This window comes from Salvia splendens, chromosome 12 (genome assembly GCF_004379255.2).
Source record: "Salvia splendens isolate huo1 chromosome 12, SspV2, whole genome shotgun sequence".
Classification (NCBI taxonomy): Eukaryota; Viridiplantae; Streptophyta; class Magnoliopsida; order Lamiales; family Lamiaceae; genus Salvia; species Salvia splendens.
The window spans coordinates 13902509-13922264 of record NC_056043.1 but is presented as its reverse complement, the minus strand read 5'-3'; positions in this window follow the sequence as shown (position 1 = coordinate 13922264).

The following is a 19756-nucleotide window of genomic DNA, read 5'->3' as shown; positions in this document are numbered from 1 at the left end:
AATATTTTCCAAAAGCCATAGCATTTACTTTAAAATTCCAATAGGCCCAGAATTGCCATTTTTGCATGGAACCATTTTCCCACCAAATTTCAAAATTTTCGGTAATTCATTTAAAAAAAATCGCCAAAATGTTCTTACCGCTTCTTTCGTGGTTGGGCGTGACGAGTTGTGGTGTTGAGCCTTCGAGATTTAACACTTTAGCCAATTAATACAAGGATAGATTTTGACTCCAAAAGACTCTTGGGTCCAGAGCGGAAAGAAACTGAGGCTCTGATACCAAACTGTCATGACCGCCCTTTTAGGGTTAATAAATACGGGCGATCGTGATTAAAAGTATTAAATAAACAGACGAAAAGAATTAGGGTTTCAATCACAAGTTGGACCAACAATTAATATCCCAATAAATAACCAAGAGTTTGATATTATCCAACAAGAAATTCAATCCGTTGTGCTTCAATGATCCTCGACCTTAGATCAGGTTCAACAGCTAGAGTGGCGATTTGTGCATCCACTGTTTCAGGTGCCCTCACTACTTCCAAACGCATCTTGCTGAACTCGTGAATCAGGCTTTCTTTTTTGGTGAGAAAAGTGGCCAGTTGGGAATGGTCCTTCTGGCTTAAAGCATCTGCCACTACATTTGCTTTTGCCGAGGTGGTAATTGATTCCAAAATCGTAGTCCTTTACCAACTCGAGACATCTTCGTTGCCGCATTTTCAAATCTTTCTGCTCTAAGAAATACTTCAGGCTTTTGTGATCCGTAAAGATCTCACATCGAACTCCGTAGAGATGATGTCTCCAAATCTTTAAGGCGTGTACTACCGCTGCTAGCTCCAAGTCGTGGGTTGGAGAGTTCAACTCGTGTGGCCTCAATTGTCGTGACGCGTAAGCAATCACCTTGTTATTTTGTATCAATACGCATCCAAGTCTCACCTTCGAAGCGTCAGTGTACACCACGTAGTTCACTCCAGGCTCTGGCACAGCTAGAATCGGTGCACTAGTTAGCTTTTCCTTCAACAGTTGTAAACTTGCCTCACACTCTGGGGTCCAATTGACTTTTACCCCCTTCTCGAGTTGTTTGGTCATGGGTCTCGCTATCTTGGAGAATCCCTCTATAAAACTTCGGTAGTATCCTGCCATGCCTAGGAAACTCCGAATCTCGTTTGGTGTTGAAGGTGCTCTCCATTGCTGTACCGCCTCAACCTTGGCGGGGACCACTCGGATTCCCTCTGCTGACACAATGTGACCAAGGAAGTTCACTTCCTTGAGCCAAAACTCGCACTTGCTGAATTTGGCATACAACTTCTCACTGCTCAATGTCTCCAAAGTGATTCGCAGGTGCTCCTTGTGTTCCTTCTCATTCCTCGAATAGACGAGTACATCATCTATGAATACCAAAATGAATTTATCCAAGTATGGGTGAAATAATCGGTTCATCAAATCCATGAATACCGCAGGTGCATTCGTCAACCCAAACGGCATCACCACAAACTCATAGTGACCATATCTCGTGCGAAAAGCAGTCTTCGGTATGTCTTCTCGTCGGACTCTCAACTGATGGTATCCGGACCTTAAATCCATCTTTAAGAACACACCAGCTCCTCGAAGTTGATCGAATAGGTCATCTATTCTCGGTAGTGGATTTTTATTCTTGAGAGTCATCTTGTTCAACTCTCTATAGTCATTCTCATCGACTCATCTTTTTCCTTAACAAAAAGCACAGGCGCCCCCCACGGTGAAACACTGGGTATAATGAAACCCAAGTCCATAAGCTCTTGAAGTTGTATCTTGAGTTCTTCCAACTCTTTTGGCGCCATTCGATATGGGGCCTTAGACACCGGTGCCGACCCTGGCTCTAGGTCGATTGTGAACTCCAACTGTCGATCTGGCGGTGGTCCAGGTAACGCTTCAGTAAAGACGTCTGGAAATTCCCGTACCACAGCGACATCCTCCACTTTCCTTTCCTCCTTCTCATCTCCTGGTAGATAGACCAGATGGGCAGGACGCCCTTTTCTCAACATCGTTGTGGCTTGGAGTGCGGAGATGATAGACGTTTTTCTGTTCATCGTGATTCCATGATACACGATTGGTTCCTTTCCGGGGGCTTGTAATGATATTCGTCTCTCCTTACATCGAATCGTAGAAAAATTTGCAGTCAACCAATCCATTCCCAAGATTACATCGACATCCTTCATGGCCATAACTTGTAAGTCGTGCGCAACTAGCCTAAGTACTCCCATAACAATTTCTATGTTCGAGCATGTTCGAGAAATTTCTATTACCCCTCCCACTGGTGAGGTCACCATCATCTTATGTTCAGATTTATTAGCAGGCAACTTAATGTGTCCACACATAGTTCTGCCAAATTTCCGCTCTCGTGACTCCCTTGTTCAGTCTTGGTTTGTCTAGAACTCAGCGCATACGCTCTAGCCTAGGAGGGAAGTCTTGGGAGGTGAGGTTGTTGTTGTCGCGGAGATTGATCACGATTCATCCTTAGTTCAGCCGGTGGTGCCCTCGACTGCTGACAGAATCGTTAATTGTTCTGCCTTGACCCCATCCCCGCATTCTTGCTCGGACACTCTCTAGAGAAGTGGTCATTTCTCCCACAGTTAAAGCACTTGGTAGTTTTCTGCACTCTACACTCTCCAAAATGGTACCTGGAGCACACATTGCATTGTGGTGGTCTGGGTTGGAAGTCACCCCTCTGGTTAGAGAAATTTTGTCTACCCCCATGCGGTGGTTGGTTTTGATTGGGCTGGTACCTCTTATTTTCTTAGTGGGTCCTATTCCTATCCCACTTTCTCTTCTCTCAAGAATAATGTGGTGGAGGCAGTGCCAGTGTAGTGTTCTCCGTCACCCTCTCCTTGGGCATAGCTGCCTCAACATCTAGCGCAAGGGCCAACGCCTCCGCATATGTAAGCCTCCCATGACTGGCTAATGTCATCTTGATCTCATGCCTTAGACCCTCACGGAACTTTTCGGCCAGTTCCTCATCAGTGTCAACTTGTTCAGGTGCATGCCGAGTCATATCGCAGAGTGTGCAGTCATATTCAGTCACTGACATACGCCCATGGGTTAAGTTGTAAAACTCAGCCGCCTTTGCCTTTTAGTAGCTCTTTGGTATGTACTTGCTATATATCGTCTCATTAATGTTCTCCCAAGTCATTCTACCCACTTTCTTAGGGGTCAGGTCCCTTGCTTGGTCCCACCTAAAGTCGGCCGAATCCGTGAGTTGGTAGGTTACATAAATCAATTGCTCTTCCTCAGTGCACTTCAAGAATTCGAAGATGCTCTCCAATACGCGTATCCAAGTCTCGGCCTTTGCTGGCTCTCCTATCCCATCGAATATAGGAGGATTTTGCTTTAGCAAAAACTATTCAATATGCCATTCTGGCTTAGGTGGAGGAGGTGATGGTGATGGTGCTTGCACGGGTTTCTCCTTTCGATTGTTTCACATTTTAGTTGATTCAATTTCGCCACTTGCTGGACGATTTCCTCTCGTCTACGACCTTCATTCGTATATCTCAATCTATCAGGGTACTCGTATTTTCATTCCATTACTATCGTACAACGATGATCTTATGCGACGACCTTAATACTCCGACTCTCAGTTGTTATCCGTATCTCCCTTGATCAACCACTTACATAAATTCTGAGCCGCAAAACGTGATCATTTGATGTACACGACTTCTCTAAACTTTTGTTTCTCAAGACCTAATGTCTGGTATGACGTAACGTTCGATTCTTTGGCTGCTTGCTACAACTAAGCATAGATGCGAAAATATTCGACTCCTCGTGTTGTTGGTGTATCATTTTGTATGTGTCTCTTGAAACTTATTCCTCATATGTGTTTGCAGAGATCGAGCCATTGTCTTTCTTGAGAGTCTTGTATCAAGAATTTAGAAATCTATTTAACAGTCTTACTTGGATCAGAATGGGTTTCAACATCAGGAGCACTATTGAAATTGCCCTTGATTTAAAATGGCTCCGAAAATGACTCAAGAGGAACAAGAATGAGTCACTACTTTCATTAAAAGGAAACAGTGATGCATCACTTGCAAATTGCAGGTCAATCAAAAGTTCTAAATGCACGAAAAGAATATCATTGTCAAGGAGCTTCATAGAAAGAAATTTCTGATAATCCAAGTAAGTACCGTCAATTAAATTCATCCATTCTAGCTACAAAGGTGGCACTCCGTCATTTCCCGAAGATAATAGAAGCGTTCTCGAAAACTCTAGATTCTAAGTCAAGACTCTTGGTGTCATTACAGCAATTAATTGTCCTTGAAGGTCATATCTTCATATTGTTTTTGGCACGCCCTAGCGGTCATTCTCATTAAAACATGGTAATAACCCTCCCGGCCTTAACGTGTCATAAGTGTTGTCATATTTGTAACGCGTCGTCGCATTAACATGTTATGCCCAATTGCATTCACTCTATTTGATTGCAGGCACAAATTCTCGTCGTTGTAAGGATACATCACCTAACATTTCTTCTTGCCTTGATCTCGTTAGAAACTTCCTTTCGTTTTGTTCTTATCATCCAGGGAAGACAATAGACAATTACAATTATCCGTCTAGTTCGAAGTATATGTTTTCGTTTGTCCCATCACTCAGGAAAGTGATATTGTGGTCATCAATTTACAACTATGTTCAAGCACGTTCAGCCTAGCATACTTCTTAGGCACTCTATGTTTTCCAGACATAGTTCATAGTCTCATACTTCAACACATATTCGATCGTTGCTTAATTCAAGCTTCATATGGGTTCTACGTTTGCAACAAGGTTCAAAATTCAACATTTCACTTTCATATTGATTCTATAGTATTTCATCAATCATGAACTATCACATAAAATGTCATTTATACATTGCGCAGTCAAACATGTTTATCCATATAAACCATTTGGCATTCCATAGCATTTCATCCAGCATATATTAGTATTTAAAATAGTAACTCAATCAATCCGTCGCCCATGGAATCACATTTCATAAATCATGCAATTCATGTCCATCTTTATACCACAATCACGTAATTGCAACTACACACGCGTCATAGTTTGCGTTTCATAGTTCCAAAATCATATGATTTCAACAAAATATGCATTAGAATTTTCGCCGTTCAAGTATTCAACATATATGTTTTTCAAATTAAATTCGCGGTTCAAACATGTAATAACAAGTCCCCGTCTCAAGCATGCGATTCATTTTCATACTTCAATATCCATCACATTCAACACCTTCAATAACATACTTCCATAGTGTCTCACGTCCCATAGTTTGTCGCATCTCGTATGACCACAATATTTTCCAAAAGCCATAGCATTTACTTTAAAATTCCAATAGGCCCAGAATTGCCATTTTTGCAAGGAACCATTTTCCCACCAAATTTCAAAATTTTCGGTAATTCATTTAAAAAAAATCGCCAAAATGTTCTTACCGCTTCTTTCGTGGTTGGGCGTGACGAGTTGTGGTGTTGAGCCTTCGAGATTTAACACTTTAGCCAATTAATACAAGGATAGATTTTGACTCCAAAAGACTCTTGGGTCCAGAGCGGAAAGAAACTGAGGCTCTGATACCAAACTGTCACGACCGCCCTTTTAGGGTTAATAAATACGGGCGATCGTGATTAAAAGTATTAAATAAACAGACGAAAAGAATTAGGGTTTCAATCACAAGTTGGACCAACAATTAATATCCCAATAAATAACCAAGAGTTTGATATTATCCAACAAGAAATTCAAAATATCCATTATCCTAATAATTAAAGTTGTCGGCCCAAATATAACATAATTAAACGAAACGACACAGCGGAAACGACCAAGAGAAAGAGTGACGCCATGTGTGAAGACACAACGGCACTCAAGGTTCAAAGACAATAATAATCTCTTAAATTCACTTGCTCAACACCACCACATCCTCGTCGCCGCTCAACCTGCACATAGGGAAAACACATGCAAGGCTGAGTACTATAAAATATACTCAATGGGCTCATGCCGAAAACATTTTCAATCAAAATATCATTTATCATGTCATACATAAGTAACCATCGGGGTTTAGCTTTAGAAAGGCCCGAGGCACTCAAAATCATTTCCCATTGTAAAAGTCGACTGATCAGTCATTTTCCCATAGACGTTTACCATATCTGCCAATACATGACTTGGAATGTGGCCACAAACCAAGCCACTAGACTGGCCAGCCCGTACGCTAGCACACGATCTACCATAGGTGTACACTAGTCCAGGTAGGGTTTGCGGCCCTACAAGGACCCGAATTCGATTTATATAACAATGGCGCATAGCCACATCAGATAGGCATGTTAAAAATCAAATCACGGCATGATAAATACAGTTTCATTTCCATCGATAAAAAATATTTAGGACCTTGTCCTTATTTAAAAGAAAGTCCACCTCGAGTGCTTAATTGGAAATTACATTCTTTCCCTTGCGGTCACGATTCCTTGCGATGATTCACCTTTAACAATTTATATAATAGATAAATCAACACACTGTTTCAAATAAATAAATGAAAATGCATGCATCCTAGGCAAAGTCTTTTATCTCGATTTATCTCAGTTTTTCGATTATTCGGCGGCCGCTTGCACCCATAAATCCTCCGTTGGCTCCTCGTATTTTCCACCACGATGTCAAATAAATTCCCAAAAATTATTTTAGCGCATGATTAAATTATCACAACTATTTCCCTTCGCAATTATATTTATTTCAAGACTTGGGGTAAATTATTTGTGAATTATTTCGAGAATTAACTAAATAATTCGTCACTATTAATTTAATTTTTAACTCAAAATTTTATTTAGTTATTGGCCCAAAGATATAATTAAAAGCCCAAGACTTAATTATTTCCCCACCTTATATCTCCAATTACAAATTAAAGCCCAACAATTAAAAAAAAATCAAAGGAGTCCAATTATCCCCCATCATCCCCACGTCTCTCTCTCTTCCTATCTCTCTTTCTCTCTTTCTCGCTCGACCCAAATTGAAGAAGAAGACCAGCAAATTCTTCCAACTCCATCGTCTCCTCCGAATCTCTCACGCCTATCTCACTCTCTTCTTCTCCCCCTCTTCTTCTCTCTCTTTCTCTCTCGCCCAAAATCGGAAATTTCCAAATCTCCATCGTCGTCTCCCATTTCACCTCCAGAATCGACGGCCCACATTTCTTCCACCGAGAAATCTGCTGCATCGCTGCTGTTCGCCGACGATCGCTGCTGTGCAGTCACCGTCGCTCGGCGCCGGGAGACGCTGCTGTCGACTCGTCCAGATCCTCCACCATCGCGTCGACCCTCACGCCGGCGGCCTCTGCTCGTCGGTCAGCTACTGCTCGCCCCTCCGTCACAGCGTGGGGGTCACAACTGTCGTACAACAGCGCCGAGTTCGGAGCCTGCTGTCGCTGCCCGTTGTTGCTGTCCGGTGGCTGCTCGACGGTCCCCGAACAGCTCCGAAACGACACCGCTCAGCCCCGAACCCAACCCGAACCACCCTACAAGATAAGTTCTCTTTACTAAATTTTGTTCTTTTGCGGTTTCGATTAATTACCGCGGTTGTTCGATTATTAATTTTTCGGTTCGTTGGTGGTGTGGTTTGATCGGTGATGTTGGTTGATTGAGTTATGTGGGAGGTGGGTTATGATGATATGTGGTGAAGAATGCTAAAATTTCATGCTTTAGAATTGGGTAGAAGATATACCTTGAACAGATTTTGAAAGAACAACCGGTATCTCTCTCTTGAATTTGGTTCTTGATTTCTGCCGGAAAATTAAATGAGTTGGTTTCAAATCATGTGACATAGAGAGAAATTTGTGAGATTACCTTGAAAGATTGAAGCTTGTTTTCCTGATGCAAAGAACGGATAGGAGAAAGAAACTAATTTGGAGTGAATAAAATAGATAATATGGAAGGTGGTTAATGGTAGTTTAGGTTTGGGGAGAGATTTATGGGAGAGAGGGGAGAAACGGTTTTGGAGTCGTGGGAAATAGGAGGATTTCGAATTCTCCTTTTTTTTATGTGATTTTAATTTAATTTGGATTTGTTTGGTATTTATTTGCAGATCACGGAGGAGGAATATCTTTTCACGGAGGAGGATAATCTTTATAGAATCTCAAATTAAATTTGACTTGGTGACCAAGTCAACCGGAAGAGAATTTGATTTGGTTTAATTCACGACCCCTTTGTATTTTCTTTAAATTATACAGTTCACAATTCATTTATCACGGACTGGACTTTTATATTATTAGTCCAATTATTCGATCCAGTACGCAAATTAAGTTCAATAAATATATTCCTCACGGAAAGGAATTATTTAAATTCGCGTAATATTTTATTTCACAACTTCTAGTCCTCCAACAATTAATTCACCAACAATTAATTCACCGACAATCATTTCACGGACTACGCAAAATTAAAAGCATAAGTAATTTAGGGTTCACAAATTAGGTTTAGAAAAACGGGGCGTTACATTCCCTGTCAAAGGACCGAGCCACAACCTCCACACCACAAAACCCTCCATCTTTCCAAACACAAGCCCCCCTTCGTATCCCTGAGCCTACACCCTTCGTTCCCTTGGTACCGTATGGTGGGGACGATTCTGAAGAAGAGGGAGGGGCGCAGCCCACCGCCGCCCCGGCCGAAGAAGTACCGTCCGTGCCGCCGCCACATGAAGAAGGCACCGCTGCTCCCAACGCTCCGACACCACCTATTGGCGGAGGCTCCAACTCCCCTACTCTCCTAGAGCCGACACAACCAATCAATGTTGTAAACATCGACGACGATTCTACGGAGGACCTTCTGCCTCCCCCAGCGAAATATTACAACAAAGGGAAGCGGAATGGAACTTCATTCCTCATGCAGTGGATGAATCGGGGGAGCAGGAGCTGCTGCACCGTCGGGCGCGCATGGTGGAAGTCAACAGGCTGGTGGAGGAGGTAGGGGCCAGAATGGCCAGCATGCAGAGAGCAGAGGAAAGGCAGGAGGAAAGACTCTGTGTAGCGCGGCAGCTGTTGAATGAGCCGGATGAGACGGAGAACTTAGGAGCCGTTGGGGCGATAAACCAGGAGGCCGGAGAGGCCGAGAAAGACAGGAGGGCTGTTGAGGACAGCCGCCACAAAGTTGAGAAGAAAAGGAAAGGGAAGGAGACTGTCCCTCCTCCCCCGAAGAGGATGCGCCCCGCAATTCGGGGCATTGTTATTGCTGACCAACCTGCCCCTCCAAGAGAAGGAGATGGGGGCAGTGACGCTGAGGAGAGGGAACTCCGGTGGGCCCGAACGTCCCGCAGGCAACAAGGAAGGCGTGCATCACCCCCCGCTGCCGAATATGCCAAACAAACTGTGGTGTTGACTACGGACCTCCTCCGGCAGATGCTGGTATTTGAAAACCCCAAGTGGAATGAGGAGGTCCACCATAGGGTGACGGCTACGAAGCAGATGAAGGCAGACAAGAGGCTCCACCAGCCAGCCCTGGAGACGATCCGGGTTGAGGAGAGATTTACCCAATATATTACTGGGATTGGTTTTGACTGGCTGCTGGAGATCGAGGATACCTTCATGCCCGCGGACCTGGCCAAATAATTCTTCACATCCTTCCGGTTTACTGGAAGTACAAACTTGGAGGCCAGGAACGTCTTCTTCCGGGTGTTCGGGCGTAAGCAAAAGATGAGCTTGAACGAGTTCTCTGTGAGGATTGGACTCCATACAGAGACCCAGGTAGCTAGTGGAGAGTGGTTCGGGCGCAACATTGGCCATCCTCAGAGGAGGCCGGGTTTTGATCAGCAGGCAGTCTGGCAAACCTTATGCAACGGACGTGCCCCCGAGTTTAAAGCTTCTGAGTCTAGAGGGGACCATATTGCTGATCCGGCCCTCCGTCTTGCCCTAGTCTACCTAGCCAGCAATCTCCTTGGCCAAGCTAATACATTGGCACTCATTACTCTGGTCGAGCTCTACTTTATGTGGTGCATGAAGGAGCAAAGGAGGGTGCACCTGGGCTACTGGATTGCCTACTCGATAAGTCAGATTGCCAGCCGCCCTGCCCGCCACCTCAACGTCTTCCACCTTCTCGGAGCATACCTAAGGCGAAATTGGACCCTGGAATTCCAGGAGGGTGTGGAGCTCCCCAGTCGCTACCCAAAACCTGAACTGTTTAACATTGATTTCTTTGTAAGAATTCAGGTGCTTGAACGGCTGCGCGACGGGAGACTTCGCTTCATCTCTAAGGCTCGGAAGGAGAAGCAGGCAGAGAAACATGAGACTAGGCTAGAAGAGCTGGAAGAAGCCAGAAGTGAGAAACAGAGGAGGATGATGGACCGCCCGGAAAGCTCAGCGAGGCCGCCAAGGCAGAGGTTGGAGCTAATGACCGTCACAGAGCCAGAGGAGGCTGCCCGCGCTAACAATGAATGGAGGCTCCGCATGGAGCAAATACTAACGCATCTAGTGGAGAATTCACAAGCCCAGCTGATCGCTCAAGCTAAGGTTCTAGAGGCTATCTGCCAACTGACTCTTGCTATGCGACCACCACCTCCCTCAGAAAGCTCTCCTCCACCTCGGCGCCAAACATCCTCCGGGCCACCTTCAGCATCCCCAAGTCAGCTTCACCGGGAACCCTAAGTACAAACCCCCCATCTCAGCTCACGTTAATTTCAAAACAATTTTAGTTTTAATTTGTTTTTGGTATGTATAACTGTCATTCTATTCCGCATCACACTTAGACCCGTGTTGGGTCTAAGTGTGAGAAGTATACATGCCATTTTTCTTTGTTTGACTGCCTTATGTGTCTTTTGTTATTGTTTTTCTATATTTGTTAGCATGTTTTGATTGTCGGCACTGTCTCACACTTAGCCCAGTGTCTGGTCTAAGTGTGAGAAGTTTCCCTTGCTATTATTGTGTCGTTGCCTGTGCCTAACCCTTTTTCCACTGCATCTAGTCCCTCGAGGACGAGTTCATATGCAGTGGGGAGGGGGGACGGGTTAGTTACAGTAAAATCATACATGCTAAAATTTTTCAAAAAAAATAACAAATTCCAGTTAGTAATGAAATAGGCAATATGCATGAAATTGGATAAATGGAAGACTTGATTACTTCTTGGAAGAGTTAGAAAAATGATTCAGTATGCTCACATGTAAAAACTTGATTGCAAAAACTTGATCAATTTGAACGCCGCAAGTATGATGGAAACGCTCAATTTCTAAACCAGCTGTGAAGCCTCTCTATACGTGAGTTATAAGCCAAAAGTAGAACACTTTCTACTATTTTTACAAAAGAAAATTTTACGAGAGGCTGACTTTTAATATTGAGATGAAAATTGCACAAGTAGTAAGGGCTAAAGGCACTAGGACTTAGCCATTTGAGCCGTTTCTTTTCCTTCGTTCCACGAACCCGCCTCGTTAATCAGGCACCCCTTAGTTAACCACTTTGAGCTCATACACTCTTACCCGTTCTTTGAAGCCTTAAAACCGAACTCAAGTTTCATATCACATGAGGAAAGAAGGTCGAAGATATGAAGTTTTTCAAGGGAAATAAAAGGGGATAGCAATAGAATAGTCGAAATAAAGGGTAGCCGGGTTGATCAAGTTAGAGGATCAGGTTGACCAAGTCAAAAAAAATGTGTTGAGAAAAATTTGAGAAAAAGAAAAGGGCAGGAAAAAGTTGTAACCTGACCCGGGAAATCGAAAGTTAGGAAATAAGCCAAAAATTTAAAAGGCTATAGGACGTTTTTTTGACCAAAGTAAGTATCTAGTAGAAAAATAAATATCCCAACTTGATCCAGCAAGTCTAGTCATAACTTTGATCTTTGACTCATGCGATTTTTCTTTTTACAATTTAAAATTTTTATTTTAAACTTAGAACCACCCTACCCTAATACGTTACTATTCTTAAGCCCTGTTACAACTAAAAACAAAGACCTTAAGGAACTATCTTGTGCAGTCCGATTCAAGGTATTAAAATTGTGGCAATACCGAGTGAACAGTCTTAACATCTCTGGTGAGAAATGAGCGACTGAGTGAATCCAACAGTGGTTTAGATTGAGCAATCTTGACAAACTGACACCTTGATCAAGCAAACGCAAAAAAGAAGAAACATAAGCTACTGGCAAATGGATTGACCTCAACCTAGGGTATGATTGTTGGAAATTTATTCGGTCTAATGCATACATGTAAATATGTGTTTTTGGTTTTGAGTCTTTTTTTTCTTTTCGTCTTCTTTTACTTGTGAAATGAGTAAACCATTCCTGAAATTTGCCTTATCTTTTTCTTTTCTTTTTTTATATACTTGAGCAGTTTGATAAGGCTCATTCCATGCATCGGTTTAAGGGTAAAATGTGTACTACTTGATCGGTTTATCGAGCAAAAACAAGTGTTAATTGTGCAGAAATGCCGCTTGACCAAGGCAGCAAGGCCGAACTGATCAAGTAAGTACAAAAGGCAAAAAAAGGCCAAAAATCAGGGAAGTTGATCAAGGGGAGTAGTCAAGCAGTTAAGGAGGGGACCATTGGGTATCAGAAGAAGGATATGCGAGGCTATGAGCTGGATGGTGCACAACAATCTGTTATCAAGGACAACATTCTAGGAGCTGAGTCACGGATTTGTTACTGAAAAGCGTCGTCGATTCTAGAAGAAGAGCATGTAGCAATCCATGAGTCGCTCATTTTTAAAATGAGTGAATATTCCCTGTCAAGATCGTTATCCAGCTGGAGGCCGAGTCGAGCTTATAAATAGAGGATGTGCCACCACATGAAAAGAAAAACCGATCCTTTACTTTCCGTCTAGTTTAGCTTAGTTTAGCTTAGTACAGTTCTCTAGAATAGCTTAGCTTAGATAAAGTAATGCGTAGTTAGAAAGGGCAATCAAATAAGCGCTGCAGAATACTTGTTATCTATCGGCGTATTCCCAAATTTCCCGTCGAGATTCTTCTCGGTTTTACTTGCTTTCTTATTATCCGAAGTATTAGCTTAGTTTCAAATTTACGATGTATTTAGTTTAATTTTAATCGAAGTTGTTTTATTTTAATCTGCGCATTTACTTTTCCGCTGTCACCTGCAATTCACTTGACCCAGTAGTTAAAGTTCCTTTGATCAAGTTAGCAAAATTTAATTCTGTCTAGAGTAAAAACAGTAGTTAAAAACTCCCAAGTTAAAGCGTGGCAGCAGCCAACCCCCCTGTTCACTACTCACACACTCGACACACCAACTTCTCTGTGGGATCGACCCCGAGCTTGCCGCTTTACTGTTAAAGTAGTGCAAAATTGGGAGTTTACAAATTACGTTGGTAGGAAACGAGCGAGAGCGAGTTCGAATCGATCAAGTGGCAATGACATTTGCTAACTGATCCAATCGGTTCGATTATCTTCAATATAACTTGGTCCGAATTCGCGCCCCTCTCGAGGCCTTCCAACAGTAAGTTGTAGTTATTTTTCTACGCTGTTATCTTAGACTAAATATGTGGATTTGCTTTTAAATAAGATCTCGGAAACACCTTTTGCAGCCATTCTTCCACCTTGTTCAAGTAGCCACCTCGGAACCCATTATCCGATTTCTACCCAAGGACCACCAAATCCTTAAGGCAGACATGAGTACTTCATCAGACCAATAACAACGCGCTTTGTCGGATTTATGAAAGCTTGACCTTCGGTATTGGCTACTCCCGGGGACACAATGAGTAATACAGGCAAGCAAGTATATAAAATGTGTAAGTATTCAGACGAGACCAAAATATGGATAGGAGTATGTTCATAACAATCCAAACCTTGAGTGCCTTGGTTGTCGTCGCCGAAGGGTGCAAATCTTCGAGGATCGGCCATAGCTTCGAAGAATGAAAGAACAGGAGTCATGGCCAGAGTAAAATTTAGCCATAGTTAACAAATAACAACTATCAATAGAAGAATGAGTACCAAGCAAGGTAAAGAGAACAACACTGCCAAGAAATTAAGCAAAAAAGCCAACAATCAAAGTAGCATTTGACATTGAAATTCTAATATGCGACACAAACAATGATAAACACACCTCATACACCATAACAAACCAAGTTGTCTATGTCTTCATGATTTTAACAAAGAACCAGGAGTGCATTATGGAAAAGAAAAATGAAAATAAAAACAAACGATTTTATATCTAGCAATTATCGAAATACATTGGGAAACACGTAACAAAATAAGATAATCTAACCTGGAAAGGATTTAGTTCGTAACCGTGGAGGACCTTTTGTAGTCGTTGCCTTGGGGGGGGGGAGGAGGAGAAACAGCGCGTGAATGATGAAAATCCAAGTGGAATTCGCGGTTTTAACATTCTTCAATCAAGAAATAAGTGGAACCACAGGGGCAAAAAAGTCATCACAAATTAACTATCTATACGACTACAGTCAACCAAACAAAAGGATGGGAATGGTCTAAATAATTGAATGATGCAACCAAACAACTGGATTGTTATGTGTTGCATGCATGAGTATAAACCGTGATTAGCTTACATGCATGCAACATTAGCGAACATGCATGCGATATATAGTGAGAGCGCGGTGACGTGGCATTAGTTAAGAGGTCTCGACCAATGAGAAGAAGGCAATGACGTATTAACAGCCAATGAGAAGGGTCCTACGTGGAGGATACTAAGCTAGGAGGCGGCATGAGCTAGCTCGAGCTAGGAAACGGAGTATAAATAAGCTTAGCTACTCTTTCTTTTGTTTTTTAGCGTTGATATTGTGTTGCTGAGTAAGCTCGGAACTTAGGTCGTGGATCTAGAGTTCCTCTTCGTTTGTTCATTCATATTGTGTAACTCTTCGTTTGTGATTCAATAAAACGTTCATTCCTTGATCATTCGTGTGTTGTGATTGCGGATATCGCGGAATCTCGGTGGAGTTGAGCTAAGATAGGGAGGTTACGACGAGAGATCGTAACAATTGGTATTCAGAGCAATCGATCTCCGGACGTCGGAACGGTTACTCGAGGTGCGGAAATGGAGAAGAAAATGTTGGAGGCGATGGAGCAGAAATTGCAAGAGATGCGAGAAGAGCATAAGGCCGAGATGATGGAGATGTCGCAAACAATTGCTGCGCTTAATTTGCAGAATCAGAAAAATAATGAAATGGAGACTGGTTGGAATAGGTATGAAAATGGAGGAAGATCGACGCGATATGAATTTCCTAAATTCGATGGAGACGGTTTTGAAGGGTGGATGATGAGAGCTGAGTACTTTTTCCAAGTGGCTAAGGTACCTGAAGAGGATAAGGTTAGAGTGGCTGCAATTCATCTAGAAGGGAAGGCTTTGCAGTGGCATCGAGGTTTTGAAAGCTTACATGGAGATATGGCGTACGCGGATTGGTCGAGCTATAGCTCATCCTTGGCCGCTCGCTTTGGTGCTCACGCATATGAGGATCCATTAGCTGACCTCAGGAACCTCAAACAAACAGGTACGCTACAAAATTACATGGATACCTTTGATGAATTATATCCTAGAGCTGGAATTAGAGAGGATCAAGCTTTGAGCTTCTTCTTATCTGGATTAATTGATGAACTACAAATGCATGTGCGTATGTTTAGACCTAAGGCATTATCTGAGGCTTACTCTTTAGCTAAACTACAAGAGTTGACTGTGAGAGCTCTAGGTGTTAAAACAAAGGTTAGTCAGAGCCATGTTCAAGCGAGCAGTAGCTACTATTCTAATAGCAAACCTTTGGCTGTGACTGCTACTAATAAGGTTGGAGTTTTGAATAACTGGAATGGAAGTAACAAGGAGGTTGGTAGACCGAATGGTGTTAGAGCTAGTACCAATTTGACTCCAAAAGAAATGGATGAAAAAAGGGCAAGAAAAGAGTGTTTCTGGTGCACGGAGAAATTCACTCCAAACCACCAGTGTAGTAAGAGAAGATCATATGTTGTGCAGCTGCTTGAGGTAGGAGAAGTGGGAAGTAATGAGGTGCAGGAAGTGAGTGAGGACGAAGAAGAAGATGAGAAATCTGATCTGCAGCTCTCCTTACATGCTGTGTGGGGAAAGGATGGACCTCAAGTAATGAGGATTAGAGGGAAATGTCAGGGTAAGATCTTGAGAATATTGATAGATACTGGTAGCACTCACAATTTTTTAAGCTCGAAAGTGGCTAGAAAAATCAATTGTGAACTACTTCCTGTTAATTCAAAAGCTGTGGAAGTAGCTAATGGGCAGATTCTGCAATGTACCCAAAAATGCAATAGGTTGGAATGGGAGATGCAAGGATCCAGATTTCAGAGTGAAGTCTATCTTATTACTCTGGAGACTTATGATCTGATATTGGGTGGAGAATGGTTATCCACTTTGGGTGAGATTAAGTGGAATTTTAACAATCTCAGTATGGTTTTCAAGTTGAATGGAGAGGAAGTGAAGCTACAAGGTGAGAGATGGTCACCTAAGGTTGAGCAATTGAATTTTCTACACATAATGAATCCAGATGAAGCTGATGTTAATGAGAGAAAGCTCAGTCAGTGGATACCTGCTGTTGAGTTGGAGACAGATTTATGTTATGAGCTTAGTGTTGAGGAAATTTGGCCAAAGCTTAATATGATTCTTAAAGAGTTTGCTGAAATATTTGAGGAGCCGAAAACACTACCTCCACAGAGAGAACTGGATCACAAAATTATTTTAAAAGAGGGAGCAGATGCCATCAACATGAGACCTTATAAATATGCTGCACATCAGAAAAATGTTATTGAGGCTATGATTGAAGATATGCTTAAGGCTGGAGTTATTCGACATAGTGAGAGCCCTTTTGCAAGTTCCATTGTGTTGGTTAAAAAGAAGGACTCTACTTGGAGAATGTGTGTGGATTATAGAGCATTGAATGCTATCACGGTCAAAGACAAGTACCCTATACCTGTTATTGAGGAGTTGCTAGATGAATTGGGTAAGGCTGCTTGGTTCTCAAAGATTGATTTAAGGTCAGGTTACTGGCAAGTAAGGATGAGACCGGAGGATGTCCACAAGACTGCTTTTAAAACTCACTCCGGGCACTATGAGTTTTTAGTCATGCCATTTGGTTTGACAAATGCTCCAACAACATTTCAGAATTTAATGAACACAATTTTCAGGAGTTATTTAAGGAAATTTATACTGGTATTCTTTGATGATATTCTAGTCTACAGCAGCAACCAAGAGGCCCATGAGCAACACTTGAGAGTAGTTCTGGAATTGATGAAAGAGCATAGCTTATTAGCTAAAAGGAGCAAGTGTACTTTTGGGTGTAAGAAAGTGGAGTATCTCGGTCATGTTATATCTCATGAAGGGGTCTCAACTGATGAAGGAAAAATAGAAGCAGTGAAACATTGGCCTCAGCCTAAGACTGTCAAACAAGTGAGAAGCTTCCTTGGCTTAACTGGCTATTACAGGAGATTTGTGCATCATTATGGAGTGATAGCTAGACCACTGATAGAGGTGATTAAGGGCAATATATTCAAGTGGACAAATGAAGCACAAGAAGCTTTTGAAAAACTGAAAATGGCTATGATAACAGCTCCTGTGTTGGCCTTGCCAGATTTTACTAAAGAGTTCGTTATAGAGACTGATGCTTCAGGATTTGGAATTGGAGCTGTGCTAATGCAAGATAAGCATCCCATAGCCTTCATTAGTAAGTCTCTATCTCCTAAATATCAGACTTTATCAGTATATGAGAAGGAATTGTTGGCTATTTTAATGGCTGTGAAGAAGTGGTATCATTATTTGCAAGGCAAGAAGTTCATCATTCTGACTGATCATCAGAGCTTGAAATATTTGATGGATCAGAAGCTGACTACACCTACTCAACAAGCTTGGATGACCAAGCTAATGCAATTTGATTATGAAATTAGATACAAGAAAGGCATTGAGAATTCAGTGGCTGATGCTTTGTCTAGAGTTCCAGAAGTGATGACTTATGCTCTAACCTCCTTTGTGATTCCTCTTGAGTTAATTGCAAAAGTTAAGGAATCATGGAAAAAAGACACTCTGATCCAGAAAATTTTGGAAGAAAAAAAGCAGAATACAGAGTCTCATCCAAAATTTAGTTGGGAGAGGGAAGAACTGAGAAGAAAAGGCAAGCTGGTGGTGGGAAATGATGTGTTACTTAAGGCTCAGATCTTATCTACCTTCCATGGATCTGCTTTGGCTGGTCATTCAGGAGTATTGGGAACTTACAAGAGGATAGCTGCCCTGTTATATTGACCGAAACTGAGAAAAGATGTCAGAGAGTTTGTGCGACTATGTGTTACTTGCCAAAAATACAAGCCGGGTAATACTTCTCCATCTGGATTATTACAGCCTCTCCCAATACCTACTGCAATTTATACAGATATCTCAATGGATTTTGTTGAAGCCTTGCCGAGCTCTCAAGGTTATGACACTATATTTGTGGTGGTGGATAGGCTAAGTAAATATGCACATTTTATGGCTCTTTCACACCCATTTACAGCAAAGAAAGTAGCTGAGGTGTTTATGGATTCTGTGTTTAAATTGCATGGAATGCCAGTTAAGATTGTGAGTGATAGAGGAGCTATCTTTGTGGGGAGCTTCTGGAAAGAATTCATGAGCTTGTTAGGGGTTGAGCTGTTGTATTCCACGGCTTATCACCCAGAAACGGATGGGCAAACTGAAATAGTCAACCGAAGTTTACAATGCTATTTACGTTGTGCTATGGGAGAGAAACCGCATACTTGGTTCCATTGGTTGAGTTTGGCTGAATACTGGTACAATACTACTTATCACTCGAGTATTAGAATGACTCCTTTTGAAGCTCTATATGGCTTTGCACCTCCTTTACATGTTCCTTACTTACCGGGTGATTCCAATATTGAAGCAGTCGATCTTGCTCTCAGAGACAGAGAAGAGATGCTTGCTATACTTAAACGAAATGTCCAGAAAGCGGCTGACAGAATGAAGAAACAAGCGGACAAACACAGAAGTGATAAGGAGTTTGAGATAGGGGAGTGGGTTTGGTTGAAATTGAGAGAGTATAGGCAGAGATCCATCCGAGGAAAACACCACAAATTTGAGCCCAAATACTTTGGTCCATATCAGATATTGGATAAGATTGGTGCAGTAGCTTATAAACTCAATCTACCAGCCTCGGCTACAATTCACAATGTGTTTCATGTATCATTGTTGAAACCAGCTTCTCCTCCAACAGGCCCCGTAACTGATCTACCAGAGATATCTCACTTAAATGACGCTATTCCTCAGGCGATACTCGACAGAAAAATGGTTAAGAGACAGAATCAAGCGGCTACTAAATGGCTCATCCATTGGGAGGGAAAATCGCCAGCAGATGCTTCATGGGAGTTTGCGGAGGTGATTAAAGCCAGATTTCCATGGTTCCTTGTGGAAAAGGAACCTTAAGAGGGGAGCATTGTTGCATGCATGAGTATAAACCGTGATTAGCTTACATGCATGCAACATTAGCGAACATGCATGCGATATATAGTGAGAGCGCGGTGACGTGGCATTAGTTAAGAGGTCTCGACCAATGAGAAGAAGGCAATGACGTATTAACAGCCAATGAGAAGGGTCCTACGTGGAGGATACTAAGCTAGGAGGCGGCATGAGCTAGCTCGAGCTAGGAAACGGAGTATAAATAAGCTTAGCTACTCTTTCTTTTGTTTTTTAGCGTTGATATTGTGTTGCTGAGCTGTAAGCTCGGAACTTAGGTCGTGGATCTAGAGTTCCTCTTCGTTTGTTCATTCATATTGTGTAACTCTTCGTTTGTGATTCAATAAAACGTTCATTCCTTGATCATTCGTGTGTTGTGATTGCGGATATCGCGGAATCTC